The following is a 23,975-nucleotide window of genomic DNA, read 5'->3' as shown; positions in this document are numbered from 1 at the left end:
TCGATTGTCTACCGCCATAGTGGATTGTCCAGTAGAGAGAAATCACCTTGTTTAAACCTCTGCAACCACCGCTGGATACTACTGCGATCCACTGTGTCCTCCCCATAAACATGGAGCAACTTCCTGTGAATCGATGTGGAAGAGTCATCGCCGGTCTTGAAGAGGAACTCCATCACCGACCGTTGTCGCAACCTGACATCTACTTCACGGTCCATTAGGACTCACTTGTAAATAAAATAAAATACTTTTATATACCAAATTATAGCTAAATGTTCCAAGTATGTTCACAAAAAATTTCATTCTGCTCCTCCAAAAAATAAAAAAATTAGAGACGACTGTGCAAAACGTTCTGAAGGCCATTTGTACTTTACAGGGATATGACTGTCTTTCTTTTTACTGGAACGATAGCGTGAACACCGAGAGGAAGGAAAGACGGAAGCTTTTAAGGAAATTTAGACCGGACCGGGATTTGAAACTTCGTCCTCCCGACTAGCAGTACAGTGTATTGCCACTGAGCCGCTTCGCGCAGACACTCTCAGATAATTATTAGGATTACAGTGTATCTAAAAAACTGGCAGCGCTCTCCTTAGCTTGCACTAACGGCCTCCAGAGTTGTTTTGCTGCAGAAAACGCACGAAAACTGTTGCCGTGCTGCTCACCATGATGACATGTGGGCGTGTCGCCTGACCGCGGACTGGCTAATGCTTGCGCTGTTGACCGTGGTCGCTTAAAGCCAAGGTGAGCAGGTGTAGCCTGCCACGTAACGGTCGCTAACCGCTCCTGCGCACACTGAACGCCTCGTCTTTCCCCGGCAGACAAGTGGGCGACTTCGCACGGCGTGTTGCGCCCATTGTTCATGAATTCAAAGACGGATTATACTAGATTCATTTGTGTGTGTCTTTAATCACTGTTTTTCAAAAGACACTAGCTGATTCTTTTGAAATGTGCATGTGCATGTCCAATACATGCGTAAGTTTTCTCGTCAGTCTCTTGAAAAGAACTGAAAGTAATGTTTTACAATCCTACAAGAAAGAATTTTGTGAGTATGTAGTACTGTCTTCACATGGAGAGATGCGTTGTTGTGGTCTTCAGTCTCAAGACTTGTTGGTGCAGCCCTCCACCCTAGTCAATACTGTACAAGAGTCTTCATCCCTGCGAAACTACTGTACCCTACATCGGTTTGGATCTGGCTCTGTAGTTAAGTCGTAGCCTTCCTCTTGTAATGGTTCTTTATTTACATGACCATTACGGCACTCCAACCCCAGTTCTCGATACCAGTAATATCATACTACTTATCTGCGAAGTAACAGACATACTTTTGTGGCAATAATCACATTTGGTTTTATTAATATATAGGTACTCCGATGTATCGATATATTACAGTGATATGGTTCTTGTGTGTATTTATTTCTGTGAGACTGTCATAATGTTTGACTTACTTGTAACCGTTTTGGGGCGAATGCGCACAGAGCAGTCTTTATTTCACTTTGCAGAAGTTAAGTTGTTATTTCGCTTTGTAAAAGAACAATCAAGGCTTGCGTTTGGTTAAAGCGGAAATTAAATAGATGACGATTGATACAAAACTGTTTTCTTGATGACGTGACAATTAAGAAGGAGTATATGTGAATTTAGAAGAAGTGTAATAAAAATGTGGATAGTGAACACCAAGTCAAAAATTATTTCTACCATTCCATTTTTCTGATCTGGCATTGTTTGATCACTAAGAATTTCCTGAAAAACGCGTTTCTTAGGTCTTCAAATATTGCTAAAATACACATCTGGACCTTCTATCAGTCAAAGAATCACCCTAGAATCAACAAGATGAGCCATAACAGCTTCGACGAAGGGAATCCATTCACGATAAGTGCCAAAATTAATGACTTTTTTTGCAGTGACTTCATTATTTCCATTCTGACGATACCATCCACAGTCAATAACTTTGTTGTTGCCCGATAACGCGAACATATGCTGCGTGAGTAGCATTATTAATCTGATTTCTAACCTACTTTGCAAGTGATGGTATTGTTAAACTCTTCAATTTTTATCCCACACACTTCGCTCCATTACGAAACTAAGAATTCCTTTATGCCTCTCAACCGATAACTGCCTTTAGTCACTATGTGCCATTAATTTCCTTTCTTCCTTGCTCGATTGAGTATCTTCTCATTAGTTACCCGCTCTCCTTGCCTGACTTTTATCATTCTCATGTAGCATCACCTTTCAAAAGCTTCTATTCTCTTCTTGTCTGAACTGTTTATCGTCCACGTTTCACTTCCGTAGAAGGCTACATTCTAGAAAAATATAAGGGACGATAAAAATGTTTTCGTCCGAAGGCCGTACAGTTCAGAATCGCAATGGCAATCAGGCAAAATCACAGTGTGCATTGATGCAGTCATCCCACAGACGCACCAGATTAAAGTGCCCATTTCCTAAAACAATGCCGGCCAGGTGGCCGAGTGGTTCTCGGCGCTACAGTCTGGATCCGCGTGACCGCTACGGTCGCAGGTTCGAATCCTGCCTCGGGCATGGATGTGTGTGATGTCCTTAGGTTAGTTACGTTCAAGTAGTTCTAAAGTCTAGGGGACTGATGACATTAGAAGTTAAGTCCCATAGTTCTCAGAGCCATTTTTTTTCCTAAAACAATGTGTCCTGTTGCGCGAAGAAGTTTGTCTCCCACACACCCTCCTTCGACAGGAATCTTCGACGTTGCGAAGTCTATTTTTAAGGGACCGAAGGCATGATAATCGCATGGGGAGAGGTGAGGACTACAAGGCGGGTGCTCGAGTGCCTCCCACTTGTCCGTAATGGTTGAGGCTGGCCTTCCAAACTGACCGGCGTTTTATGTAGAACCGCAACCAGGACGGAATTTTGTACATCATTTCACGACGGTAGCTTTCGACAGACAATTAGCCCGATATACATTCTTCACTCTGCGGTGGAAGTCTGTCGGTGTTTGTACTTCGGCAGCGAAGAAAAGAAAAACAGATGTCACAGTAAGTCGTACAATTTATGGCGTCACCGTAAGGCATAAAATTTACTAGCAAACATCCCATTCCTCTCCTGAAACTGCTTGAACTTCACTTACTTTGGTAATGTTGAATGTCGCCATTCCATGGGTTCCTGATTTGGCTCAGGTGCAATGTTAACCTCCCGTTTTCATCACCTGTGTCAATTTGCTTTAAAAACACGTCACTTTCCTCACTGTGGCGTTCTAGGAGAGTCAAAGAACTAGCTAAACGTCAATTTTTTCTACGCCCCAGTCAGCATTTTCAGTACCCAGCTTGAGCTTAACTTTCGATGGTTTAAACGTTCTGTAACATCAAAATGAAGCACACTTTTTGACGCTGAGAAAACTTATCACATAACCACGCGACTGGGAAATACCATGTAAATTATAGTGCCAGTCCCAAGCCTGGGTAAAGAAAGTGGGTTGGGCATGGGGCTAACAGGCCTATCACGCAAAAAGAGGTAGTTACGGAACCAAAGGACAAAGGAAAGCGGACGGATGTTACAGGTAATGGCCTTGGCATAGGAGACGGCATAGATGGAGAGCCAAGGCAGCCAGCAGAGAAGAGTGGGCGGAGTTTCTCCAGGAGGCCAAGGCCCTGCACGGACTTAGCGCCGGCCGGTGTGGCCGTGCGGTTAAAGGCGCTTCAGTCTGGAACCGCGTGACCGCTACGGTCGCAGGTTCGAATCCTGCCTCGGGCATGGATGTGTGTGATGTCCTTAGGTTAGTTAGGTTTAATTAGTTCTAAGTTCTAGGCGACTGATGACCTCAGAAGTTAAGTCGCATAGTGCTCAGAGCCATTTGAACCATTTGGACTGTAGCGCCAAGGAGTAAGTAAGCAACTTATAACGTCGAAATCGTGAAGTGTCCGCTCTCCCTCACTTTTTCCATCATCTTTCTGCACCAGATCGTTTTCTCTATACGATTCCCTGATATGACAATGAATTTCAGCCGTTTACACGCCTTTAACGCTAAGAATACGAACACAGTGCATATTTCACAGTCGGCGGGATTGTCAACCGGAGAAGGCATTTCAAATACTCAGGAACAAACAGCGAATGCATTAATAGACCACAGTATTATTGCAGCTGGAGTGAGGACTCTTCGTGCAGCTTATCGTGAGATTTCATAGTGATATTTCACGAGGAATTGCTGAACCGCTTGATAGTATATGCACAACGATCTTGAAATCATTCGCAATGTGATGCGTTTTCCTTAGTCACCACAACTGTATTTGTTCTCTGTAACGTCGCCGTTTGTTTCCGATAAAGGCCGCGGGAGACCGTGTGCAATACACTACTGGCCATTAAAATTGATGCACAAGGAAGAAATGCAGATGATAAACGGGTTTTCATTGGACAAATATATTATAGTAGAACTGATATGTGATTACATTTTCACGCAATTTGGGTGCATAGATATTGAGAAATCAATACCCAGAACAACCACCTCTGGCCGTAATAACGACCTTGATACGCTTGAGCATTGAGTCAAACAGAGCTTGGATGGCGTGTACAGGTACAGCTGCCCATGCAGCTTCAACACGATACCACGGTTCATCAAGAGTAGTGACTGGCGCATTGTGATGAGCCAGTTGCTCGACCACCATTGACCAGACGTTTTGAATTGGTGAGAGATCTGGAGAATGTGCTGGCCAGGGCAGCAGTCGAACATTTTCTGTACCCAGAAAGGCCTACACAGGACCTGCAACATGCGGTCGTGCATTATCCTGCTGAAATGTAGGGCTTCACAGGGATCGAAAGAAGGGTAGCACCACAGGTCGTAACACATCTGAAATGTAACGTCCACTGTTCAAAGTGCCGTCAATGCGAATAAGACGTGACCGAGACGTGTAACCAATGGCACCCCATACCATCACGCCGGGTGTTACGCCAATATGACGATGACGAATACACGCTTCCAATGTGCGTTCACCGCGATGTCGCCAAACACGGATGCGACCATCATGATGCCAGAAACAGAACATGGATTCATCCGAAAAAATGACGTTTTGCCATTCGTGCACCCAGGTTCGTCGTTGAGTACACCATCACAGGCGCTCCTGTCTGTGATGCAGCGTCAAGGGTAACCGCAGCCATGGTCTCCGAGCTGATAGTTCATGCTGCTGTAAACGTCGTCGAACTGTTCGTGCAGATGGTTGTTGTCTTGAAAACGTCCCCATCCGTTGACCCAGGGATTGAGACGTGGCTGCACGATCCATTACAGCCATGCGGATAAGATGCCTGTCATCTCGACTGCTAGTGATACGAGGCCGTTGGTATCTAGCACGGCGTTCCGTATTCCCCTCCTGAACCCATCTTTTTTTTGGTCATCAGTCTACTGACTGGTTTGATGCGGCCCGCCACGAATTCCTTTCCTGTGCTAACCTCTTCATCTCAGAGTAGCACTTGCAACCTACGTCCTCAATTATTTGCTTGACGTATTCCAATCTCTGTCTTCCTCTACAGTTTTCGCCCTCTACCGCTCCCTCTAGTACCATGGAAGTCATTCCCTCATGTCTTAGCAGATGTCCTATCATCATGTCCCTTCTCCTTATCAGTGTTTTCCACATATTCCTTTCCTCTCCCATTCTGCGTAGAACCTCCTCATTCCCTACCTTATCAGTCCACCTAATTTTCAACATTCGTCTATAGCACCACATCTCAAATGCTTCGATTCTCTTCTGTTCCGGTTTTCCCACAGTCCATGTTTCACTACCATACAATGCTGTACTCCAGACGTACATCCTCAGAAATTTCTTCCTCAAATTAAGGCCGGTATTTGATATTAGTAGACTTATCTTGGCCAGAAATGCCTTTTTTGCCATAGCGAGTCTGCTTTTGATGTCCTCCTTGCTCTGTCCGTCATTGGTTATTTTACTGCCTAGGTAGCAGAATTCCTTAACTTCAATGACTTCGTGACCATCAATCCTGATGTTAAGATTCTCGCTGTTCTCATTTCTACTACTTCTCATTACCTTCGTCTTTCTCCGATTTACTCTCAAACCGTACTGTGTACTCATTAGACTGTTCATTCCGCTCAGCAGATCATTTAATTCTTCTTCACTTTCACTCAGGATAGCAATGTCATCAGCGAATCGTATCATTGATATCCTTTCACCTTGTATTTTAATTCCACTCCTGAACCTTTCTTTTATTTCTATCATTGCTTCCTCGATGTACAGATTGAAGAGTAGGGGCGTAAGGCTACAGCCTTGTCTTACACCCTTCTTAAGACGAGCACTTCGTTCTTGATCGTCCACTCTTATTATTCCCTCTTGGTTGTTGCACATATTGTATATGACCCGTCTCTCCCTATAGCTTACCCCTACTTTTTTCAGAATCTCGAACAGCTTGCACCATTTTATATTGTCGAACGCTTTTTCCAGGTCGACAAATCCTATGAAATTGTCTTGATTTTTCTTTAGCCTTGCTTCCATTATTAGCCGTAACGTCAGAATTGCCTCTCTCGTCCCTTTACTTTTTCTAAAGTCAAACTGATCGTCACCTAGCGCATTCTCAATTTTCTTTTCCATTCTTCTGTATACTATTCTTGTAAGCAGCGTCGATGCATGAGCTGTTAAGCTGATTGTGCGATAATTCTCGCACTTGTCAGCTCTTGCCGCCTTCGTAATTGTGTGGATGATGCTTTTCCGAAAGTCAGATGGTATATCGCCAGACTCATATATTCTACACACCAACGTGAATAGTCGTTTTGTTACCACTTCCCCCAATGATTTTAGAAATTCTGATGGAATGTTATCTATCCCTTCTGCCTTATTTGACCGTAAGTCCTCCAAAGCTCTTTTAAATTCCGATTCTAATACTGGATCCCCTATCTCTTCTAAATCGACTCCTGTTTCTTCTTCTATCACATCAGACATAGAGGCTTTCAATGTATTCTTTCCACCTATCTGCTCTCTCCTCTGCATTTAACAGTGGAATTCCCGTTGCACTCTTAATGTTACCACCGTTGCTTTTAATGTCACCAAAGGTTGTTTTGACTTTCCTGTATGCTGAGTCTGTCCTTCCGACAATCATATCTTTTTCGATGTCTTCACATTTTTCCTGCAGCCATTTCGTCTTAGCTTCCCTGCACTTCCTATTTATTTCATTCCTCAGCGACTTGTATTTCTGCAGTCCTGATTTTCCCGGAACATGTTTGTACTTCCTCGTTTCATCAATCAACCAAAGTATTTCTTCTGTTATCCATGGTTTCTTCGCAGCTACCTTCTTTGTACCTATGTTTTCCTTCCCAACTTCTGTGATGGCCCTTTTTAGAAACGTCCATTCCTCTTCAACTGTACTGCCGCCCTCTTTGACAAGGCCGTTGGCAGAATGAGGCTGACTTCTTATGCCGGAAGTCTTCGGTCGCCAATGCTGATTATTTATTAAAATTTAGACAGTGGCGGGGATCGATCCCGTAACCTAAGACATTTAGATTATGAATCAAAGACGCTACCCCTAGACTACGGGTTTTTCCTGAACCCAACGATTTCATATTCTGCTAACAGGCATTGGATCTCGACCAACTCGAACAGCAATGTCACGATACGATAAACCGCAATCGCGATAGGCTTCAATCCGACCTTTATCAAAGTCGGAAACGTGATGGTACGCATTTCTCCTCCTTACACGAGGCATCACAACAACGTTTCACCAGGCAACGCCGGTCAACTGCTGCTTGTGTATGAGAAATCGGTTGGAAACTTTCCTCATGTCAGCACGGTGTAGGTGTCGCCACCGGCGTCAACCTTGTGAGAATGCTCTGAAAAGCTGATCATTTGCATGTCACAGCATCTTCTTCCTGTCAGTTAAATTTCGCGTCTGTAGCAAGTCGTGGTGTAGCAATTTTAATGGCCAGTAGGGTACATACAGGGTGAGTCCTGTAAGCTGTAACACACCTTTTATTTCATAAACGGTTACACGTATCGAAACGCGGTTTTCGGCCAATGTTAGAGCATCGAGGGCCATGTATGTTTTTTTGGTTAATGTTTTTAGCCCTAGTATAAGCTGAGATACCGAAGAAAGTACGTTTTTTAAATGAAACCATATACTTTTTATAATTGCATTCGATAGCTCTTGAGAAGACAATTACAGAGATATAGCGTTTGCTAATGTTGCCGTTGAAACCTGTCGTAAAATATTTGAAAACGTCCTAGAATGTGAGAGCACGATGGCCGGAAACGGCATTTGCGGTGCAAACACTGCCAAGCAGGGGTTTAGGGTCCAGGCTGGTTAGCTGTACACCGTAAGGTAGACCTGCACTGCAAAATGGTTCAAATGGCTATGAGCACTTTGGGACTTAACTTCCGAGGTCATCAGTCCCCTAGAACTTAGAACTACTTAAATCTAACTAACCTAAGGACATCATACACATCCATGCCCGAGGCAGGATTCGAGCCTGCGACCGTAGCGATCGCGCGGTTCCAGACTGTAGCGCCTAGAACCGCTCGGCCACCGCGGCCGGCCATGCACTACAAAAACAAAGCTTTATTTCCTCTTGAACCAACTTACGACCTAGATGCACTTTCGAATGTTGTATGTGGAAATATTACATAGGCTAGAATCTAGAGTATCACAAAGAGCTTAGAAGAACTATTTAACACTTGTGTATCCTCCCGAATTTACGCGAGCTGAGAAAGGGAAATCAACTATTCGGTCTACAAAAATAAAGAGAGCTTACGCGCTGCAAAAAGCAACTCCTGTATTAAATACTTAACTGTTAGAGAGAAGATTTAATCTTTATTTTCCTGTACGTGGCTTTGTGCTTCTCAGAGGTAAAACACATGTTATCGGACAGTTGTGGTGGTGGTAAGTTCCTATGAGACCGAATTGCTGAGGTCATCGGTCCTTAGGCTTACACACTACTTAATCTAACTTAAACTAACTTACGCTAAAGACAACACACACACACACACACACACACACACACACACACACACACACACACGCACACATATATATATATATATATATATATATATATATATATATACACTCCTGGAAATTGAAATAAGAACACCGTGAATTCATTGTCCCAGGAAGGGGAAACTTTATTGACACATTCCTGGGGTCAGATACATCACATGATCACACTGACAGAACCACAGGCACATAGACACAGGCAACAGAGCATGCACAATGTCGGCACTAGTACAGTGTATATCCACCTTTCGCAGCAATGCAGGCTGCTATTCTCCCATGGAGACCATCGTAGAGATGCTGGATGTAGTCCTGTGGAACGGCTTGCCATGCCATTTCCACCTGGCGCCTCAGTTGGACCAGCGTTCGTGCTGGACGTGCAGACCGCGTGAGACGACGCTTCATCCAGTCCCAAACATGCTCAATGGGGGACAGATCCGGAGATCTTGCTGGCCAGGGTAGTCGACTTACACCTTCTAGAGCACGTTGGGTGGCATGGGATACATGCGGACGTGCATTGTCCTGTTGGAACAGCAAGTTCCCTTGCCGGTCTAGGAATGGTAGAACGATGGGTTCGATGACGGTTTGGATGTACCGTGCACTATTCAGTTCCCCTCGACGATCACCAGTGGTGTACGGCCAGTGTAGGAGATCGCTCCCCACACCATGATGCCGGGTGTTGGCCCTGTGTGCCTCGGTCGTATGCAGTCCTGATTGTGGCGCTCACCTGCACGGCGCCAAACACGCATACGACCATCATTGGCACCAAGGCAGAAGCGACTCTCATCGCTGAAGACGACACGTCTCCATTCTTCCCTCCATTCACGCCTGTCGCGACACCACTGGAGGCGGGCTGCACGATGTTGGGGCGTGAGCGGAAGACGGCCTAACGGTGTGCGGGACCGTAGCCCAGCTTCATGGAGACGGTTGCGAATGGTCCTCGCCGATACCCCAGGAGCAACAGTGTCCCTAATTTGCTGGGAAGTGGCGGTGCGGTCCCCTACGGCACTGCGTAGGATCCTACGGTCTTGGCGTGCATCCGTGCGTCGCTGCGGTCCGGTCCCAGGTCGACGGGCACGTGCACCTTCCGCCGACCACTGGCGACAACATCGATGTACTGTGACCTCACGCCCCACGTGTTGAGCAATTCGGCGGTACGTCCACCTGGCCTCCCGCATGCCCACTATACGCCCTCGCTCAAAGTCCGTCAACTGCACATACGGTTCACGTCCACGCTGTCGCGGCATGCTACCAGTGTTAAAGACTGCGATGGAGCTCCGTATGCCACGGCAAACTGGCTGACACTGACGGCGGCGGTGCACAAATGCTGCGCAGCTAGCGCCATTCGACGGCCAACACTGCGGTTCCTGGTGTGTCCGCTGTGCCGTGCGTGTGATCGTTGCTTGTACAGCCCTCTCGCAGTGTCCGGAGCAAGTATGGTGGGTCTGACACACCGGTGTCAATGTGTTCTTTTTTCCATTTCCAGGAGTGTATATATATATATATATATATATGCCCGACGGAGGCCTCAAACCTTAATTTTTTTCCTACTGTCGGGCCTCGATCCACCTCTTCTTGCCCGTCAATTGTGCTCGCCGTTTCTACCTTCATTAGCCTGGCTTCAGTGCCGTTCATAATATTGTATTAAAAGCAAGTCGAAAGATCATTAACAAAATTGTAATGTTTTCTGCATTTGTTGGTGTTTCTTCTTAAGAAGAGACGAAAGCCACTGAAAACTGCAAATCATATCTTTCGTGTTTGAAGACGGGAAGAAGCTGACGAAGAAAAGGAACGCAAAGCTTCTTCCTGGAAAAGAATGTAGAATTTTGTCTCTGTATTTTAGGTGATTTCTTCTTAGGACTAAATATTTCTTCTTATAAAATTAAAATATCATCTTTGTTTAGCGAAATAAAAGGAAACTGTAACTCCCTTTCGTTCATAAAACGAACTGAACAAAAAATTAAATTAGTAAATAAATAATGACTCTTGGTTCGGAAATTTATGTTCCTTTCTGATAGAGTCAGAAATACTCTTTCTCTGTTGCGAGATGACCACAGTACGTGTTTCTAGATGGTTCTACTTAAGAAATTTGCATAATTTTCTTGTAGTTTTTGGTTTTCGTTAGGTAGTGACTCCCAATAATCTTCTTAAACTTGTTTCCTTCTTTGAAGACGTATTCGGTGTGCCCTTTGACCCAATTAGAAGCGTTCCGTTTCGTCATTTGGTACGGAACTGTATCTGGGGCCAAGAAATGTGTTGGGGTGAAGACGTTGGGAGAAGTTCTGTTGATGAGTGTTGACTTCTGTCTGACTAGGGCCCAAATTTCTTTCACTTCCATGCATGTTGTGCGCATGGCTGAGTCCGTGAGAAGGATGGCGTGACGTTTGACGTTCGTTGGTATATTCCTGTTTACTAATGTGTACCACGTTGCTTTGACCTCTGGCGATAGATCTTTACTGTGTATGTTGTTGTTGTTGTGGTCTTCAGTCCTGAGACTGGTTTGATGCAGCTCTCCATGCTACTCTATCCTGTGCAAGCTTTTTCATCTCCCAGTACTTACTGCAACCTACATCCTTCTGAATCTGCTTAGTGTATTCATCTCTTGGTCTCCCCCTACGATTTTTACCCTCCACGCTGCCCTCCAATACTAAATTGGTGATCCCTTGATGCCTCAGAACATGTCCTACCAACCGATCCCTTCTTCTGGTCAAGTTGTGCCATAAACTTCTCTTCTCCCCAATCCTATTCAATACTTCCTCATTAGTTATGTGATCCACCCATCTAATCTTCAGCATTCTTCTGTAGCACCACATTTCGAAAGCTTCTATTCTCTTCTTGTCCAAACTATTTATCGTCCATGTTTCACTTCCATACATGGCTACACTCCATACGAATACTTTCAGAAATGACTTCCTGACACTTAAATCAATACTGGATGTTAACAAATTTCTCTTCTTCAGAAACGCTTTCCTCGCCATTGCCAGCCTACATTTTATATCCTCTCTACTTCGACCATCATCAGTTATTTTGCTCCCCAAATAGCAAAACTCCTTTACTACTTTAAGTGTCTCACTTCCTAATCTAATTCCCTCAGCATCACCCGACTTAATTAGACTACATTCCATTATCCTTGTTTTGCTTTTGTTGATCTTCATCTTATATCCTCCTTTCAAGACACTGTCCATTCCATTCAACTGCTCTTCCAAGTCCTTTGCTGTCTCTGACAGAATTACAATGTCATCGGCGAACCTCAAAGTTTTTATTTCTTCTCCATGAATTTTAATACCCACTCCGAATTTTTCTTTTGTTTCCTTTACTGCTTGCTCAATATACAGATTGAACAACATCGGGGACAGGCTACAACCCTGTCTTACTCCCTTCCCAACCACTGCTTCCCTTTCATGTCCCTCGACTCTTATAACTGCCATCTGGTTTCTGTACAAATTGTAAATAGCCTTTCGCTCCCTGTATTTTACCCCTGCCACCTTTAGAATTTGAAAGAGAGTATTCCAGTCAACATTGTCAAAAGCTTTCTCTAAGTCTACAAATGCTAGAAACGTAGGTTTGCCTTTCCTTAATCTTTCTTCTAAGATAAGTCGTAAGGTCAGTATTGCCTCACGTGTTCCAGTATTTCTACGGAATCCAAACTGATCTTCCCCGAGGTTGGCTTCTACTAGTTTTTCCATTCGTCTGTAAAGAATTCGTGTTACTATTTTGCAGCTGTGACTTATTAAGCTGATAGTTCGGTAATTTTCACATCTGTCAACACCTGCTCTCTTTTTGGGATTGGAATTATTATATTCTTCTTGAAGTCTGAGGGTATTTCGCCTGTTTCATACATCTTGCTCACCAGATGGTAGAGTTTTGTCAGGACTGGCTCTCCCACGGCCGTCAGTAGTTCCAATGGAATATTGTCTACTCCGGGGGCCTTGTTTCGACTCAGGTCTTTCAGTGCTCTGTCAAACTCTTCACGCAGTATCGTATCTCCCATTTCATCTTCATCTACATCCTTTTCCATTTCCATAATATTGTCCTCAAGTACATCGCCCTTGTATAGACCCTCTATATACTCCTTCCACCTTTCTGCTTTCCCTTCTTTGCTTAGAACTGGGTTACCATCTGAGCTCTTGATATTCATACAAGTCGTTCTCTTATCTCCAAAGGTCTCTTTAATTTTCCTGTAGGCGGTATCTATCTTACCCCTAGTGAGATAGGCCTCTACATCCTTACATTTGTCCTCTAGCCATCCCTGCTTAGCCATTTTGCACTTCCTGTCGATATCATTTTTGAGACGTTTGTATTCCTTTTTGCCTGTTTCACTTACTGCATTTTTATATTTTCTCCTTTCATCAATTAAATTCAATATTTCTTCTGTTACCCAAGGATTTCTACTAGCCCTCGTCTTTTTACCTACTTGATCCTCCGCTGCCTTCACTACTTCATCCCTCAAAGCTACCCATTCTTCTTCTACTGTATTTATTTCCCCCATTCCTGTCAATTGCTCCCTTATGCTCTCCCTGAATCTCTGTACAACCTCTGGTTCTTTTAGTTTATCCAGGTCCCATCTCCTTAAATTCCCACCTTTTTGCAGTTTCTTCAGTTTTAATCTACAGGTCATAACCAATAGATTGTGATCAGAGTCCACATCTGCCCCTGGAAATGTCTTACAATTTAAAACCTGGTTCCTAAATCTCTGTCTTACCATTATATAATCTATCTGAAACCTTTTAGTATCTCCAGGGTTCTTCCATGTATACAACCTTCTTTCATGATTCTTAAACCAAGTGTTAGTTATGATTATGTTGTGCTCTGTGCAAAATTCTACCAGGCGGCTTCCTCTTTCATTTCTGTCCCCCAATCCATATTCACCTACTATGTTTCCTTCTCTCCCTTTTCCTACACTCGAATTCCAGTCACCCATGACTATTAAATTTTCGTCTCCCTTCACTACCTGAATAATTTCTTTTATTTCATCATACATTTCTTCAATTTCTTCGTCATCTGCAGAGCTAGTTGGCATATAAACTTGTACTACTGTAGTAGGTGTGGGCTTCGTATCTATCTTGGCCACAATAATGCGTTCACTATGCTGTTTGTAGTAGCTTACCCGCATTCCTATTTTCCTATTCATTATTAAACCTACTCCTGCATTACCCCTATTTGATTTTGTGTTTATAACCCTGTAGTCACCTGACCAGAAGTCTTGTTCCTCCTGCCACCGAACTTCACTAATTCCCACTATATATAACTTCAACCTATCCATTTCCCTTTTTAAATTTTCTAACCTACCTGCCCGATTAAGGGATCTGACATTCCACGCTCCGATCCGTAGAACGCCAGTTTTCTTTCTCCTGATAACGACATCCTCTTGAGTGTATATTCTTCGATATTGTTTCCCAGTCTTTGTCTTTATACTTTCGTTCAATAATATTTGTGGGCTTGCATTCCATCAGTTTTGCATTGATTATATCTTTTTCTCCAAGTTTAATTTGCACATAACTGTATTCGATCTGACATTCCACGCTCCGATCCGTAGAACGCCAGTTTTCTTTCTCCTGATAACGACATCCTCTTGAGTGTATATTCTTCGATATTGTTTCCCAGTCTTTGTCTTTATACTTTCGTTCAATAATATTTGTGGGCTTGCATTCCATCAGTTTTGCATTGATTATATCTTTTTCTCCAAGTTTAATTTGCACATAACTGTATTCGAAGAAAAAATGTTTGAGATGATAAAGTCCGTTGGGGATGTGTTGAACATATATGGGAGGATCAACGTTGGTTGGAACTGTTTTACTAAGCAGGTGGGCTGTTAAGCTGTGTCGTGGTTTTTCCACATTTAGTGCGTATTGCACCCATATAGGGATTGCGACCTGTTATAGGAATCCGTGAGGTTTAGCCTTTCATTTTCTGTGGTGAGCGTGAGCCTGTCAAACCTAACTATGAATGCGTGGCCGAGGCTGACGAAATAGCCTGATGCGGCATTAATTCTTTGGGCTGTTCCGCGAGCTGTCCGCAGATTTGCGCCACGTTATTGATATTTGATATAATGTGTACATGTGCGGGATGAACACTTTGGATCCAGACTAATACTATGGTCTTTAGCTCTGGCTCTAAGGGCTGTGAGGGGCTTCCGAAAGTTCGCAGGTATGGTGTGCTGATGCTGTGTCCGAAATCAAATTTGTTTGTTATGGCAGGTAGTTGTCCACGTTGCTGTGGATTGATTGCCCTGTCCGAGGTTCATAATGCCAGATTTCCTTGTGTTGACTCCGGCGCTCGATAGACGTGATTGAATATCTGTATTGCTCTGTCGAGTAAGGATGTCTTGATTACCTTACCAAAAATCCAATGTCACCTGCATACGCCACACTCTGGAGCCAAATTTCGTACTGTGAGGCGTTGATCGCTTGTTGCGGTTTTCATCAACCTGCGGCATACCTGTTGGCTGAGATCAGAACGAGCTCTTACGTTAAGCAACGCTTCTGATGTGTTATCTTGTGCGGAAGCAAACAAGCGCTGAGAGGTGCGTGAATTATTGATTTTTCCTCGTCGTACGGACAAGGTCGAGGCAACAGTGCTTAGCACATGCTGTGAGCTGCTAACGAAAAGATTACACGGTACACTCGTACTTACGTAAAATTAAATGTTTAAATAATGTTTCAAGACCTGATCATATTATCCAAGACTATGAAAAGGTTAAATATTGTGAATCTCAACACTATTCGCTAATTACACTGAAGCGCCAAAGAAACTGGTATAGGTATGCGTATTCCAAATTCAAAAATACGACGCTGCGGTAGACAACACCTACATAAGACAAGTGCCTAGCGCAGTTGTTAGATCGGTTACTGCTGCTACAACGGCAGGTTATCAAGATTTAAGTGACTTTGAACGTGGTGTTACAGTCGGCGCACAAGCGATAGGACACAGCATTCCGGAGGCAGCGATGAATTGATTTTCCCGTACGACCATTTCAGGAGTGTACCCTGAATATTAGGAATACGCTAAAACATCAATCTGCGACATCGCTGCGGCCGGGAAAATATCTTGCAAGAACGGGACCAACGACGACTGAGGAGAATCGTTCAAAGTGACAGAAGTGCAACCTTTGCGCAAATTGCTGCAGCTTTCAGTGCTAGGCCATCAACAAGTGTCAGCGAGCAAACCCTTCAACGAAATATCATCGGTATGGCCTTTCGCAGCCGGAGGCCCGCTCGTGTGGCGTTGATGATTGCATGACACAAAGCTTTACACTTCGCCTGGGAGCGTCAACGCCGACATTGGACCGTTGATGACTGGAAACATGTTGTCTGGTCGGATGAGTCTCGTTTCCAATTGTATTGGATGTGTACTGGTATGGAGACAACCTCATGAATCCATGGACCCTGCATGTCAGCAGGGGACTGTTCAAGCTGGTGGAGGCTCAGTAAAGGTGTGGAGCACGTGTAGTTGGAATGATATGGGACCGCTGATACGTCTAGATATGACTGTGACAAGTGACACGTACACAAGCATCCTATCTAATCACCTGCATTCATTCATGTCCATTGTGCATTCCGACGGACTCTAGCAGTTCCAAAAGGACAACGCGACACCCACATGTTCAAAAATATTCAAATGTATGTGAAATCTTATGGGACTCAACTGCTAAGGTCATCAGTCCCTAAGCTTACACACTATTTAACCTAAGTTATCCTAAGGACAAACACACACACCCACGCCCGAGGGAGGACTCGAACCTCCGCCGGGAGCAACCGCACAGTCCATGACTGCAGCGCCCAGACCGCTCGGCTAATCCCGCGCGGCACACCCACATGTCCTGAATTGCTACAGAGTGGCTCCAGGAACACTCTTTTGATTTTAAACACTTCCGCTGGTTACCAAACTCCCCAGACATGAACATTGTTGAGCATATCTGGGATGCCTTGCAATGTGCTGATCAAGAGAGATCTCCACCACTTCGTACTCCTACGGATTTATGGACAGCCCTGCACGATTCATGGTGTCAGTTCCCTCTAACACTACCTCAGATATTAGTTGAGTCCATGCCAAGTCATGTTGTGGCACTTCTGCGTGCTCGCGGGGGCCCTACACGATACTAAACAGGTATACCAGTTTCTTTGGCTCTTCAGTGTAGTTACTTCAAAATACACCTTTTGTAAAATGTTAAGGGACAGCGTAATATTAAATATAGAAAGTTCTACTTTTGAAATTAGATGCAGTTTATCATTAGAACAGATGGTAGAAGTTTCCATAGAGCTACCTCTTTTACTTTTTGATTTATTCCACTTTTTCGAAATTTTAAACGTGCACAATATTAAAGAGTTCTACTCCTGGAATTAGGTTCAGTTTATCACAAAAAATGATAGAAGTTTTCATGGAGCTACCTCCCCTGCTTTTTGAATTATTACGAGAAAACTATTTTCGTTTCCGGAATTTGTTAAACGAGTTAGATTTAGTAACCTTCGTCTTTATGATACAATGCCAAGACATCAGCAATATATTTATTACATGTAGAAGTGAAGCTGGGTTTAGATAACATTGTAATTTTACGAATGTAAACAAATTAAAAAGGAGACAGTTCGGAGGCCAACATCCACCTTCAGTTCCATTTGAAAAATTCTTTTGTTCAAAATTGAAAAGTTATCGGGCTAAGGATTTGACAGAACATAAATAGAGTGCAGATGTACTTAGTGAAAAATTGTGATTGCTATAGTTCTTCAACTAACAACAATATAAATAATTTTGCAGTCATAGAAAGTGTTGATAGGAGCTGCTGTCTAAGATAGAAGCGATTTCGGAGCGATTGCATCGTTCGCCGTTTGCACCGAGCATATTTAAAGAACGAGTTGTCTGCACCTGAAAATTATTCGATCGTTGTCATTCATATGGAAATGTGTTATGCTCCGCTATAAGAATGTGCCGTGATTTTGTCCAGGACAGTAACCGCTTAAGCTTCGAATGGCTTTAACTATGACGGACGTTAGTGTGTTTCGGTCGAATGATATATCATTTATATCTCGTGAAACTGTGTAAAAGTGAACTTAACTTAAATTAAGAATTTATTTTTAAATTCCGTGTTTTGTTCGCGGCGTTCTGTTTTTGTGTGCTGCCCGCTGTATTAGAGAAAACCACGTGGCTATTGACTTTAATTATTCTCTACTTTTAAGGCAACTTTACATAATTAGGAACAAAAAGTAGAAATCGTTTCTGAACTGTGTCGAGTTCTGAGTGCGATAAGACAAGTCTTAATGATTTACGAAACTACACGAAATGTGTTCGCAGTTGCGAATACGAACAACCTCCATCTGTGTAAAGGAATGACGACAGTGAAAATTTTTGTCTGACCAGGACTCGAACTTGAATATCCCGCTTTACACAAACGGTCGCCTTGATAGCTTTTATCCTTTCTTCTTTATTTGGTTCGACTCTGTTATTGCCATTTGGTATGCGGTGGCGTCACAGGACGCCCTTTCAAGTTCATCGCTGAATACTTCAGTCAGTCCTCTGATCGGACACGCTGACCTTCTGCCGGCAAGCGCTTTGGCTACCCGTGCAAGACCCACGGCCGGTCCCAAACTGTCATATGTCACAGTTCCTGCGTCACAACCTTCGATGTACTCACATTATGTAATTTCCATACGGGGGAAGACATATCAACTGAAAGTCACTGCCTGGTATCGGCGGATAAATACAATACTGCAGTGCCGGTGTTGTTACATAGACACTGCAAAATCGTATTTGTAAAACTGATACTTATGCATGTGAAATTTAGCTACAATATAATGATCAGTAAATCACGGTCGTCCCTGACTCCTTTGCATTATTCTTTGATAGTTAGCGCATTTTATTTCAGTTTTGGCGAGGTGAATGGTGGACCTGTGGACAGAACACTACGAATAGCACGTTCTCCATCTCTCTCTTACTGTTCGCATATCACTTCTTAGGCTCTTGTAAAAGGTTGAGGTATCCAAAAATTGCACAAGACTACAAAACGTTTCAACTTGTAAACTAAATAACAAACCACCCACGCCTGTAGAACGAGTGTGTTTACGGGTCATGTTTAGCTGAAGTGAATTCTCATGAGGTGTGCTTGTTCGGTTTAAGAGGGCACTTTGTTTTCCTTCGTAATCAGTCGAGAAACATGCATCCATATGGATAGCAGTTTCCAGTCATACTTAATTCATCCATGAGCGCTCGTAGCGTCTAGTCACTCTATCATTCGATTGTACCTGGCCAACTACTTTGTGAATGTTGTGAAATCCTGGTATATTACGCCCCTTTATAGCCGCTTATGTAAAGCCGTTTGCTAAGTTTCTCAAATATCGAACATCAGACATATTTTGGGGCATTAAGCATATTTATCTGCTTGCTGTGTTGTTCGTTCTTGGAAGCACGTGGCTTTGCATGTATACAAACAGCACTGGTTATATCGTGACTCCTTGACCTATCTAACGACTCTGTTTCGACAAGTGAGGCACTCGCTTCGAAGCACCTCATGTTTTACATAACATTTCAGTTCCCTGGTAAGTGTTTGTATCACCGTTTGCTGAAGAATGGAGTACAGCAAGCATTCCACGAGTGTTGGCGTATAAGATGAACCTCTTTACACCAGAAATCTATTGGTTTTGCAGTCTCCTTTTCTAATATTAACTGATCTGTTTCCTTCCGAGACACATGAACAAATTTTAATACAAAGAGTCCAGACCACAAACAATATTTTAAAAACCGGGGACAGGTTTCGACCAATATCTGATCACCCTCAGGCCTTCACATACAGTCACTGTTTTTTAAAAGAAAATATTTTTCACGGGCTACATTTTTTTATTCTATTTACTATAGTATTTTGTGACAGATGGCATATCCTAAAACCACGTTTCAAAAAAATTTGTTCCGGACAGTGGCAAGACACTAACGCCTAAGAAGATAGCTTTCAGTAGATTAACAGAGAGAAATGACTACGGCAGTGGTAAAGCACTCGAATCGCATTCCGGAAGGACTGAAGACCACATCCTCACCAGGCCATGAAGACTGACGTTACCAGTAATTTTTCTAGGTCGCTTGAAATAAAGGTTATGATGGTTCCTTTAAAAAAGAGTACGGCCGATTTTCTTCACCTTCATTCGCCATCTCTAACTTGTGCTCCGTCTCTAATGACCTTGCTGTCGAAGAGTCGGTAAACCCTAATTTTCCTTGCTTTTTCTGTTAAATGTCAATTAATCTTCCTTCGTTTTTCTGCGAGAATAGGAGCAATCTTGGACTAAGGCAAAGAAGGCACTGCAGTAGGCTAGGTAGCATCACTTACCTACAGGCAGATTGTTGGTCGTGCTTATAATGAGAAACTATGCCACTGAACCAGCGGAATAGAGTGACTGCAGGACTTGCATTTGTACACCACTCGACTGAGACTGCCATTAGCGAGCTGGCGCACGGCGCCACAGCTGAAATGTCTTCATGACTTTTACTCCTATTAAAACTTGTTATCTATTCATGAGGCGTACAGTGTATTGATGAAATCATTGAATCGACCTCTCAGCGGTATTAGGTCAACGAGGAACTGGAACGGCTCCGTGAGATGTGGGCTGTAGTCGTCCCGCTACCAAACGTTGGTCACGTCTAACAAAACATGCACCATAAAACTGTTATCGGTCGTTCACTTGCAGAAAAAGAGAAACTTATCATTAGAGTTTTTTCTAATTTTCACTCTGTTTCATAACTAAAATTTTATTTTGAATTATAGCACCTGAGAATCGGTAACTTTTCTTTTAGTTTCAGTGTTGTGTCGACAGGGAAGGGAATTCAAAGAAGATCAGAATTTAAAAGAGCTTGAAAGACTAGAGAGCAAATAAGGGAGAAGGGATAGATAACTTTCCTCGGAATTTCTAAAATCATTGGAGGCAATGGCAACAAAACGACTATTCGGGTTTGTGTGTATAATTTGTAAGACACGCGATATACCTTCAGAATTGCGGAAAAAACGCCGTCCATACTATTCTGAAGATAGCAAGAGCCGAAAAGTACGAGAATTACTGCACAATAAATTTAGCAACTCAAGCATTCAAGTTGCTGACAACAATAATATACAGAAGAATGGGAAAGAAAATTGAGCATCTGTTAGATGGCGATGAGTTTTGCTTTAGGAGAGATAAAGGAACCAGGCATACAATTTTGGAGTTGCGGTTGATAATGAAAGCGACACTGAATAAAAATCAAGACACGTTCATAGGATTTGTCGACCTGGAAGAAACGTTCGACAGTGTCAAATGATACAAGATGTTTGAAATTTTGAGAAAAATAGGCAGTAAGGTATAGAGAAAGACGGGTAATATGCAACACGTACAAGAATCAAGAGGGAACCATAAGATGGAAGACCAAGAAAGAAGTGCAGGATTAAAAACGGTGTAAGACAGGGACGTTGCCTTTCATCTGTATTGTTCAACCTAGATTTTGGAGGACAATGACGGAAATAAAAGGAAGATTCGAGAGTGATATTAAAATTTAAAGTGACAGGGTATCAACGATAAGATTCGCTGATGACATTGCTTTCCTAAGCGAAGATGAAGAAGAATTACAGGATCTCTTGAATGGAATGAAAGATGTAATGACTACAGAATATGGACTAAGAGTAAATCGAAGAAATACGTATATATTGAGAAGCAGCGGAAACGAAGACAGCGAGAGACTTAACATCAAAATTGGTGACGACGAAGTAGACTTAAGGCTATGATTGAGGAAGAAATTTCTGAGAATGTACGTTTGTACCACAGCATTGTATGGTATTGAATAATGGACTGTGGGGATATCGGAACGGAAGAAAATCTAAGCATTTGAGGTGTGTTGTTACAGAAAATTGTCGAAAATTACATGGACTGGTAAGGTAAGGAATGACGTTCTCCGTAGAATCTGCGAAGAAAGAGATATATGGAAAACACAAAAAAAGAGAACGTGTAGGATGGTAGGATACGTGCTGAGCCATCAGGGAGAAAACTCCATTGCCCTAAAGGGAGGTATAGAGTGTTAAGCTACAGTGGAAGACAGAGTTGGAACAACCAGAAAATAATTGAGGACGTAGGTTGCAAGTGTTACTCCGAGATGAAACGGTTGACGCTGGGGAGTTATTCGTGGCGAGTGGCATCAAACTAGTCAGAAGACTGACGACTCAACCAAAGCGAACACGAATTAGCGCTCTCGGATGCCACAGCCCGATTCCTTGCATAAGAACGGTACAAAAATTTCTTTACTGCAATTTGGTCTCATGCATATTTTTAGTAAAAATGGACAGTGTAGTCTCTTGGCTTGCAAGTGTATCAATTCAGTACCACCAAGCTATACTCACCACACTACCTTTTTGCTGCAATAAAGAAAGAATCTGGAAAAGTATCCTTAAAAAGCTATCTTTACTGAACAGAAGCGTTGCGACCACCGTAAAGGTGAATGACTCCCCTTAACCCGCCTGGAACAGTTACCGAAGTGAAAAGCACAACTGCACGTGACTAATGGGACACCTTGTGCACTTCGTCGAAGTTGACAAATCACCCATTCTAGAGGACTCTATATTCAGTGTTGCTCGAGAGGATCACAAACTGCAAAACTATCCCACATACAAAACTCTCTTTCAAAACTTTTTAAGTTTGCACTGTCATATACGGGCATGCCTAATCCAAGTGAGACGAGTCTTCTGTATCGCTTTAATTAAGTGGACTGAGTGTTAATAATATTTTAGCCAACCTCCGACGAACTACGACGACGCGGTCATGAAGAGAATGATAGAGTGACAAGACGTTCACTCTGCTTGTTAGTGGATTTCCTTCCCTTCTTTACTTCTATTTCGTTATAAGATACATTTTAAGCCAACGACTCAGGTACTGCTTTACGCCTGCAGAAGACTCAAAATTATGTAGCTCACGAACTTAACTTTATTTCACAGTTTCTTGATTCTCTGGAAATATGAATTAAAAAACGTCTTCAGTCACAACTTTTCATGTTTTATTAAGTACACGATGCATTTCGGCTGTGTGCGTCCACCTTCAGGTGTAGTTTGCCATAATACATGCTTTATTTATTCCCTTGAAACAGGTAAAATGCATATACCTGTCATGAAAAGGTTTGATGTTAGATTATGGATTACGTAAGTCAAACGAAGAAAATATGTTCGGAATAGTGGAAAAGATGAACTGTGTAAATTCACCACATGATCCAAGAAAAGCGTCTTTAGCGTTTTAGTACCATCACACATTCTTTTTTCCATGCTGTTCGTACATATCACTTCACTCAAGAGCCACAGTTAAATACAAATGTTTGTAAACGCTTCACAGATGTTTTTATACATGGTGCGATTAAAGACCTAATTATTAAACACTGGACATACGCGGGGAATAACTTGTTAGAATAGGTCTTCAAAATTACTGAAATAACTGGCTTGCGAAATCTGTTTGTTCATTTAACATAGATTGTGGTTTTTTTGGTTTTTTGGAGGTATATCTCCAGTTGTTCTACCAAATTAAGGGTCCTACTAATGCATTTTTTTGGTATTTTAGACTGTGTGATTGTATTTGTCTTCTTAATACTTGTTCAGCAATTACAGCAGGTCTTATAGGAAACACATGCAATAATTTAATCCTAACACTGAAATGAGAAAACAATACCTGTTGATAGTATTCCACTTTTAAAGACGTATTTTGACTTAAAATGTCTGCTCTGTTATCTTTCATGTGATGAAACCGGCCATGTTTTCTAGTCCATTGTCAGAACTGTTTCCCTGTTGTTCAGCTACGTTCTTTCTCCAAAATTAAAAAAAAAATGCCGACTCCAGCTCTCTCTTTCTTCGTCCATCCCTGTTTCTTTTATCCTAGGTAATTCCCCTTTAACTATGCAAATAACGTCATCTACATGTATTGTTTCATATTGTTTCCTCAGCTGCATTCGAAAGTAGTTTGCGCTATGCATTCTTCTCATTAATTCAACAGACTGGTGCCGAATATCATGTCTACTACGTTTCTTTAATGCAGTTAGTTAGTTAGTTAGTTACGTGTTCCATTGATCAA

The 23,975-nt window shown here is 42.7% G+C and overlaps 1 protein-coding gene across 2 annotated transcripts in view; it reads right to left on the bottom strand.

Annotated features, from left to right (window-relative positions):
- LOC124711778 (alpha-tocopherol transfer protein-like) overlaps window positions 1-23,975 on the bottom strand; it is a 160,648-nt gene that overhangs the window by 84,819 nt on the left and 51,854 nt on the right. The window contains exon 1 of one of the 2 annotated variants that reach the window (XM_047241995.1): window positions 20,237-20,344. The exons of the other annotated variant lie outside the window; for it this stretch is intronic. The gene's annotated coding sequence lies outside the window, so the exon portion shown is untranslated. Of the gene's footprint in view, window positions 1-20,236; window positions 20,345-23,975 lie in introns of those variants that run through there. 2 annotated transcript variants of the gene reach the window in all.

This window comes from Schistocerca piceifrons, chromosome 8 (genome assembly GCF_021461385.2).
Source record: "Schistocerca piceifrons isolate TAMUIC-IGC-003096 chromosome 8, iqSchPice1.1, whole genome shotgun sequence".
In the NCBI taxonomy this organism is placed as follows: domain Eukaryota; kingdom Metazoa; phylum Arthropoda; class Insecta; order Orthoptera; family Acrididae; genus Schistocerca; species Schistocerca piceifrons.
This window is presented reverse-complemented; position numbering and strand designations above follow the sequence as displayed.